This window comes from Arachis duranensis, chromosome 8 (assembly GCF_000817695.3).
Source record: "Arachis duranensis cultivar V14167 chromosome 8, aradu.V14167.gnm2.J7QH, whole genome shotgun sequence".
Taxonomy (NCBI): domain Eukaryota; kingdom Viridiplantae; phylum Streptophyta; class Magnoliopsida; order Fabales; family Fabaceae; genus Arachis; species Arachis duranensis.
The window spans coordinates 3,010,457-3,019,712 of NC_029779.3; the positions used below are offsets into that span (position 1 = coordinate 3,010,457).

The following is a 9,256-nucleotide window of genomic DNA, read 5'->3' on the forward strand; positions in this document are numbered from 1 at the left end:
TCCTCTTTTAAAGAGTGTAATAAAAATTGTAGAGATTAACTCAACCAAATAATCACACAGAGAGTCAGGTTGAACTCATAAAGAAAAAAAAAATGCTGTGTAAACACGAAATTTACTAAGAAATTTTCGAACTAACAAGGGCGTCAAACTGTTGACTGTTTTTCATTTCAAATAACGGCGCGAAAGATCCGCTCTAGGGGAGCTTTATGGGGAGGTTGCCTTAACGCCATTGCCAGCACAGTATTTGACCTTCTTATAAGAGTCGCCTGAGAAAAAAAAAAATATATCAAAAGAATATTAGTTAGACATTTAGAATAATGATCCATAATGTCTTTTATTAATCCTCCAGCTCAACTATATAACTTGATTGACTAACCAAAACGAGTCAAAGGATCTACCAAATAAACAACTAATAATTTTTTTTTTACTTCTTGGTCTGTTAAAAATAAAAAATTTCAACAAATATAAATAAATAATAAAAAATGTATTAATAAAAAAGTTAATTATTTATATAAAAAATATATTAAAATAAAAAATTTATATAAAAAATAAAATAATATACATAATAATTAATTTAGTGTACGATATTTTTTTGTTATGCTTAATATTTAAAATAATATTTTAATATGTATATTATAGTGCTTATGATAATTATAATGCTTTTAAAAATAGAGTAAAGTATTATTTTTGTCCCTAACATAGTTCTAAAGTTGTTCCTAACGTTTTAATCGTCGTATTTAAGTCCCTAACGTTTTAAAATTGACTCAATGTTGTTCTGCCGTTAGGAATCCGTTAACAGAATTGACGGCGGACAAAATTAAATTGAGATGATTTTAAAACGTTAGGGACTTAAATATGACAAAATCGTTGGGGACAAAAACGATATATAGAAATAAATCTTAATTTTATCCTTCAATAATATCAATTTTTTACTATATATAGTATTTAATTATTTTTTAATCATATCTGAGTAAATTACACTTAATTATATCACTTTCATTCTAAATAAATTAACTTTTTTTTTATAATTTTATTCTTAAAGATTTTTAGTTATCATGAAATATTTGTAGAAAGACTAGTATATAAATTTGCGAAAAAGAAAAAAATAATATATATACAATAAAATATAAATTATGCCTTTTGTCTCTAATGTATTAAAATTTTTTAAAATTATAAAAAATAAATTTATTTAAAATTAAAGTAATGTGATTAAGTACAGTTTACTTAGTGTAATTAAAAAATAATTGAATACTATGTATAGTAAAAAATTGATATTATTAAAAGATAAAATTAAATTTAAATTTATTTTTATGTACCGTTTTTTCCCTAACGTTTTCATCCTATTTAAGTCCTTAATGTTTTAAAATCGTTTCAATTTTGTCTCACCGTCAATTTTGTTAACAGATTCCTAACTACAGGATAACATTGAGTCAATTTTAAAACGTTAGGTACTTAAATTTGACGATTGAAATGTTAGGGACAATTTTAGGACTTACCTCAAACGTTGGGGATAAAAACGATAATTTACTCTTAAAAATATTATTAAACTTAAAATAATTTTTTAATATTTAATAATATTTTTAAAAAAATATTACTAAAATAATATTAAAAATATAATTTTAATTTTAACAACTTTATAATTATCATAATTATCGTAATATAGACATAATTATGTTAAAATTCTCCATTTAAAAATCTATGTATGATAGATCCCCTAGCAATCTAGGCCCATCAGAGCAAGCTGGAAGTAGTAACGTGGCTGTAATTACAGAACAACTAACCCGTATTTCACAATTTCAAATATAGACGCTAAGGGCAAACTAACTCGTGCCCATTCCCTTGTTTTCCCGCTAACTTATTTCTTTCTATATTTATTCTTTTCCCTACCGCGTATATATTCCGTTTCCTCATTTTCTGGTATTCGGTTTCACCGCGGCATAACTGAACTATATATATAAACAAAACGATGCGGTAACGCCGACGGAGCCCCGGTTTGTTGTGTGGTACTGTGGTGTGATAGCGGGCGTTTGCGCTTTCAAACGCTCTCTATCACCAAAGTTTCCCCACGTTTTAAAAAATAAATAAATATCTATAATATATATATATATATAATAGTTGAAGGTTTTCGATTTCAAGTTTTCAACCCAATGGTGACGGAGTCGAAATCCGACACCGTGGTGTACCTCCATGGAGACCTCGATCTTCGGATCATTGAGGCTCGTTACCTCCCCAACATGGACATGCTCTCGGAGCGCTTCCGCAGATTCTTCTCTGCTCTAAACACATGCACCGCCTCCATCACCGGCAGGAAGAAGACCGAGAAGAGACACCGCCACGGAAAGATCATCACCAGCGACCCTTACGTCACCGTCTGCATCGCCGGCGCCACCGTGGCTCGAACCCGCGTCATTGCTAACTCTCAGAACCCTATCTGGAACGAGCATTTCAAGATCCCTCTGGCTCACCAGGCCACGGAGCTGGAATTTTACATCAAAGATAACGACATGTTCGGCGCAGACTTGATCGGAGTCGCATTCGTCTCCGCGGATAAGATCTTATCCGGCGAAACCGTCAGCAGCTGGTTCCCGATTATCGGCACCTCCGGTAGGCCTCCGAAGCCTAATTGCGCGGTTAAGCTCGAGATGAAATTCACGAAATGCGAGGATTCTCCTCTGTACAGATCCAACATTGCACCAGAACCTAATCGGTTCGCCGTTCCGGATACGTATTTTCCGATTCGGCATGGAGGTTCGGTGACTCTGTACCAGGACGCGCACGTGCCGGATTCGATGCTGCCAGAGATTGGATTGGATGATGGAGTTGTGTTTCAGCAAGGTAAGTGCTGGGAAGATATCTGCCATTCGATCTTGGAGGCCCATCATTTGGTATACATTGTGGGTTGGTCCATTTACGATAAGGTGAAGCTCGTTAGAGAGCCCACTAGGCCTTTACCCAGCGGTGGAGATTTGAGCCTCGGTGAGTTGCTCAAGTACAAGTCTCAAGAAGGCGTTAGGGTCTTACTGTTGGTCTGGGATGACAAGACTTCGCACAATAAATTCTTCATTCACACGGTAACACATTTTTCATAAAAAAAAATATATTATTTGTACACTAAAATTAACTACTAAAATTAGTTATTAATATATTTGTGTATAAATATATGTATGATTTAATATATTTTTAATGTGTATTTATATTTTAACATATATTTTATATTGTGGCTGACTTCAATGTATACTTAGCATAATGGTAATAAACTAATGTATTTATTTATGACTTCTGTACCTTTTTGTGGCATTTATTAACACAAGCTAGTTACTAATGATTATTTGGTTTCAGGATGGAGTAATGCAAACTCATGACGAAGAAACTCGAAGGTTCTTCAAGCATTCTTCAGTAACATGTGTGCTGTCACCTCGATATGCCAGCAGTAAGCTTAGCATTTTCAGGCAGCAGGCATGCTTTATGCTATGGTTTTATAGCTTTCACATATTTTGTTATCTTTTAGCTGAAAATTGCTTTCAGCATTGATTGATATATGTATATGTTACACTTGATCCATTTTGCACTCTTCCATTTACTTGGTCCACATTTTTCACTCTTCCATTCTTATATAAAATATTTCTTTTAATACTCCATGTTTTGCTTTCATCGAGAGAATGACCATCAATAACTTCAATTTTCGTTTTAAATAATGTTTTTATTTGCATCCAATTAGTTCTGCTTTAGAAACATCTAAGAATTTCTCCTTCTGAACTTGAACGCATCATCAAAAATGTGTAATAGTTGATACTCAAGGACAGGGAAACCATAGAAAGATAACCGCATTTATAGGTGGTCTGGATCTTTGTGATGGGCGTTATGATACACCTGAGCACAGGATTGTCCGAGATCTTGACACTGTTTTTCAGAATGATCATCATAATCCTACATTTTCTGTAAGTTTATCATCCTCTACTGGATAGAAAACTTCCATGTGATCCTTCCACCAATCAACATAGTGCTCGTTAGGAATAAACTTTTGTTTTAAGGTCTTTGTTGGTAGGGAGATGAAGATCACTAAGGAGCTCTTATCAAGTAACTGTTCTTATACTTCCCATTTTTAAAAACAGGCAGGAGTCAAGTGTCCAAGGCAAGCATGGCATGACTTACATTGCAAAATTGAGGGTCCTGCTGTGTATGATATACTCACTAATTTTGAGCAGCGCTGGAGAAAAGCCGCTAGATGGTCTGAGTTGGGTAAAAAAATCAAGAGAGTATCGTATTGGCAAGATGATTCTCTCATCAAGTTGGAACGCATTTCTTGGATTCTCAGTCCTTCTGAGTCAGTTCCAAATGATCATCCTGACTTGTGGGTTTCCAAGGAAGATGACCCCCAAAATTGGAACGTTCAGGTTGCTAATTGGTTGCCTCTAAACTATTAGCTTCCATTTTCTTCTCTTTTGTTTCAACTACCAATTTGTTTGCTTATATTTTCATTTGCCATTTTAACAGGTTTTTCGATCTATTGACTCTGGCTCAGTGAAAGGGTTTCCTAAGGATGTACTCGAAGCTGAGAATCAGGTTACTTACTATAAACCTTTGATATACGATTAAGATGAACTTGTCGGTATACATAAATACATAACCGTCAGGTTTTCTTTGTTGTTAACTTCATTTTATTGCCATTTACTGCAGAACCTCGTTTGTGCAAAAAATTTGGTGATTGACAAGAGTATTCAGACAGCATACATACATGCGATAAGATCTGCACAACATTTTATTTATATCGAGAATCAATATTTCATCGGATCATCCTTTGCATGGCCATCCTACAAAGAAGCAGGTATTGTTTACTCGTACAACTTTGATTGCTAAAGTTTCTATATGATTATTTGATTAACAGTACACATGTTATTTATGTTTGATACTTAGCTCTTGTGTTGTGCCTGCAATACCATTCTTATCTCACATTTTTATAATGCTTTCCCTAATTAAATCCTACCTAGTCGGTTTGTTGATGATCTTTTTCATTAGTTATTTTAGTGAAGACATTTTCAAACTATCGAGTATTCTGTTCAATGACCAGGTGCTGATAACCTAATTCCTATGGAGTTAGCACTGAAGATAGTTAGTAAGATTAGATCCAAGGAGAGGTTTACAGTTTATATTGTCATCCCAATGTTTCCTGAAGGTGTCCCTTCTTCGGTGGCAATGCAAGAGATTCTGTTTTGGCAGGTAATGTATGTTTGAATACAATACTCAGCTGTCAACAAGCATATATAGATATTTTGTTTAAATAATAATTTGATGATTTCTTATAGATTCATTATAATGGAATTCGTATTTTCAGAGACAAACTATGCAGATGATGTATGACATCATAGCTCGGGAGTTAAAAGCTGCAAACCTTGAAAACAGCCATCCACAAGACTACCTAAACTTTTACTGTCTCGGAAACAGGGAGAATTTAACTGAAGTTCCAAACTCAAATGCTTCTGTGATTTCAAATAGTAGCGAAACGGTAATCATTCAAAACCAAATTTGACTGACTTATTGTGCATAATGTAATTAGAACTGCTATTTTATGTTGGGGGCATTACATATAACTTGACTCTCTAACGAATGGTCATCAGGTTGCATCTTCCAAGTACAACCGTTTTATGGTTTATGTACATGCAAAAGGAATGGTTGTGGATGATGAATATGTTATACTCGGATCGGCCAACATTAATCAACGATCAATGGCTGGATCGAGAGATACAGAGATCGCAATGGGTGCATATCAACCCCATCATACATGGGCTAAGAAACAGAGGCATCCACATGGTCATGTATATGGGTACAGAATGTCTTTATGGGCGGAACACATGGGTTACATCGATGAATGCTTCAAGGAGCCTGAAACTTTGGAATGCGTCCAAATTGTGAACAAGATTGCTGAAGAGAACTGGAATAAGTATACAGCTGATTCTTTTGCACCAATGCAAGGGCACCTAATGAAATATCCTGTAAGAGTAGATGCAAATGGCAAGGTCAGCTGCTTACCCGGTTTTGAGACTTTCCCAGATGTTGGTGGCAAAGTACTTGGCTCACGCTCAACCCTTCCCTCTGCTCTAACAACATAGCCATGACCAACCACTATTAAGGGAATTTTGTACCATATACCTTGTATAGTCTACGTAAATAGGCTGCGCTTTGTGATTACTAAGCAGTTTTCGCTGCCTCATTGTTTGTACAATCAGCCACTTAATCAAAAATCAAACCACCAGTCCTGTAGGCTATACATACCAATGACGGCGTTCAATATAACTTTACTAGTGCTAATTTTGCATATCCGTTGGAGAAAAAGCGAAACTCCAGTATAATTTTGTAACATTAATATGAAAATTATGTAAATAATCTTTGGCTTAAGTCAGTCTTTTTATTTGGTGACTATCTGTAGACAGTAAAGGGTCTTTCAATTTCAAAATGTGGAAATTTGAATAAGTTAAAAGTAGTCCTAAATAAGTAACAGCAATGTTTTAAAGGATTATTACAAATAGATTGCAGTATATTTCCAAAAATGATTAAAAATCATGAAAAGATTAATTTGATTTATACGCGCACGGTCGATATGAGTTTGTGTACATTCGAGGTGAGTAATCTAATACTAAACCTTTAGAAGAAGATTGTCCGTGAGTGAAATGCTGACTTATCTTAAAGGAGAGGGCATGAGAGTTGGATTCTTTAAGGTGTTTTATATGCAGTGTTGGTTCATCTGTATTTTGCCTCTCTCCTATTTAGTCATTCATTTATGTTCGAGTGAATTTTACTCTTTGATTTTAATGTCCTTCAATTTCTCTTTCAATACCAACTGTTTCTTATTCATTCTCATTTACATTTAGTTTCCACCTTTTCAAACAAGTAAAAAGAACATAAAATTTTAAATTTCAGTTTTGAATTGAAAAAAAAAAAAAAGTATATTTATAACCTCCTGTTTTCATTGTTCAATGTATTCTTCTAGTTGCTTCTCCTCCGTTTTATTTTTTCAATCCATCATTGTGGTCGCGATGGTGGCAGTGAAGGACGTGGTAGCTGTGGCGGTCGCTCAGATGTGGTGGGGATGGGTCACATGGCCTGGAACTGTAACAAAGGAGGAAGTTGTGGCGCTAGCTTGCTACAGCTGTGGTGGGGATGAGCCATATGGCCAGGGGTTGCAACCAAGGAGGAAGCAGATGTGGAAGCATGCACGACGACGGTGGTAACAGCGGATCTGCTACAACTATGGGGATTCTAGGCATCTTGCAAGGGACTTTCCAATAAGCCCTTTGAAAACGAGGTCTGATCACGTTGATGTCCAGATTTTAAATTTCAGGATTTTTTGTGTGATGTTTTCTAAGTTTTTTTTAGATCTACTATCTTTCGAATTTTTGTGATTTTTAAATTTGTTTTTTATTTTTTCGCTTTAGATGTGTTTCGATTGAAATGCGAAAAATCAAATATGAGCGTTAGATATGCATGGCTTCTTCATGTGCATCAATTGCTCCACTATTTGTCGCAGTTTGAGAGTGTATATCAGCTTTGTTAAGCAAGTTGTTGCTTCTTTTTCTGGTAGCTGACCGTTTAAATTGTTTTGACTTTCTTACTCTTTTTTTTTTTTAATTTGCAAATTTGATCATGCAGCTGATTATTTGTTGGGAGTGCTATGCTTTGACTGATTATGTGTATGATGAATATAGAGTACTGTATTATACTGCTCATGTTGTGTCACCTTTTATAACTTTTTCATTTTTGTTCGTATGGCATAAACTTGAATAGAAAATACACTTTATCTAACGCTTTAGATTTAGATTTTTTGTTTTTAAACAAATTTACACATTATTACCTTATCAAGGGCCTTATTTTGATTATTGGTTTTGAATTCCTTGTTTTGATAGTGTTAGTCAAAGAGTAACTTAGTTGAAGAGTTGCTACTCGAGTTTTCGAGAATGTCGATTCGAAAAGTGGTTGTTGATAGAAGGAGTCTCGATTTGGTATAACACATTGATGAATGAAGCTGACGGTTGACATGTCAAGTTCAACGATGCACAAGGACAGTTATTTGACTTTGTATTTTGGCGGGAACAATTATTTTTTTTCAAATTCTTCAAAGATGGCACTTCACAGGATAAGATTGGTTGGATTGGTTTATATATTAATAAGGGTCAGAGAAAGCAAGTGGTTAGAATTCGTTTTTAGAAAACACTCTCACACACTCACATTCCAACAACTTTATGAGTCTGTCACGAGTTTATTTTCGATAGAATTCTTCCCATGTCTTTACATTTCTTTTTAAGTTCTTATAATTTACTTTCATGTAATTTATTTTTCTTTCACAAAAGTCTTTTCTTTTTTCTTTAAGTCTTGCATTGTGATTTTTAATTTCAAAGTCCTTCGAGTTTCTTGAAGGCAATTGTATACTTTTCTTAATTCGAAGCATTTACTTTGCTTCAATTTCTTTTTTTCTGAATTTAAAGATCTTTATTTTAGTTTGCATTTTGTTCCTTCTTTCCTTTCATTCTTTTAGAGTAAAGTTTTGGTGCATAAAAAATAAAATTAGTACTCGCAAAAGAAGAGTAGGTTTCACTCTCAGATCATAGATATCGAACCAACTGAGATTTACTAAAATTTGCATAACAAATTGGCACTCCAAATGAAACAGTTTTTGTGACATTGTATCAAATATTTTTTCTTTTTTGATATGGTATTGAGTTAGTGCATGCAACTATGGAGTGAGAGGATTATCAATATGATTGAAGAAATTTCAAATAGTAACATAGAGTCTTCATCAAACAATAATGTCCCTGTGGTTATAGCATAGACTGCTACAAGTTTAACATCTCAGGTAGAGAAAAACAATCAAAATTCTTGGAGTGGCCCTGAGGAGAATGCTGCAAATAATAATGCAACCGCTGTGAACAGTGGACCTAACCCACGTTCTCAAATTTCTCAAGCACAAATTCAACCACCGATAACTGCAAATTGGCTTTCTTTTTGTCTTCTTTCAGGTTATACCCCACCTATGGGTAGTTATGCGCCTCTAGTTAGATTTGGAGACACGCAAGGTGCGGCAAATAATCAGCCAAGTTTTTCTCACTCAGATATGAGTCGAGATTACTAAATTGGTTCGACGTCGAATAGCGTAGAGTCTTTTACTGCTTTTCGAAAGCATATTGACGAAAGCCATCATGTTTAGTCAATTTGTTGACTCAACAAATGACTACTATTCTAAATCCTATAATGGATGATCATGAAA

The 9,256-nt window shown here is 34.4% G+C and overlaps 1 pseudogene; it reads left to right on the top strand.

Moving 5' to 3' along the window:
* Positions 1 to 2,078: 2,078 nt before the first annotated feature.
* LOC107460119 (phospholipase D delta-like) lies at positions 2,079 to 6,336 on the top strand (annotated as a pseudogene).
* The last annotated feature ends 2,920 nt before the right edge of the window (positions 6,337 to 9,256 follow it).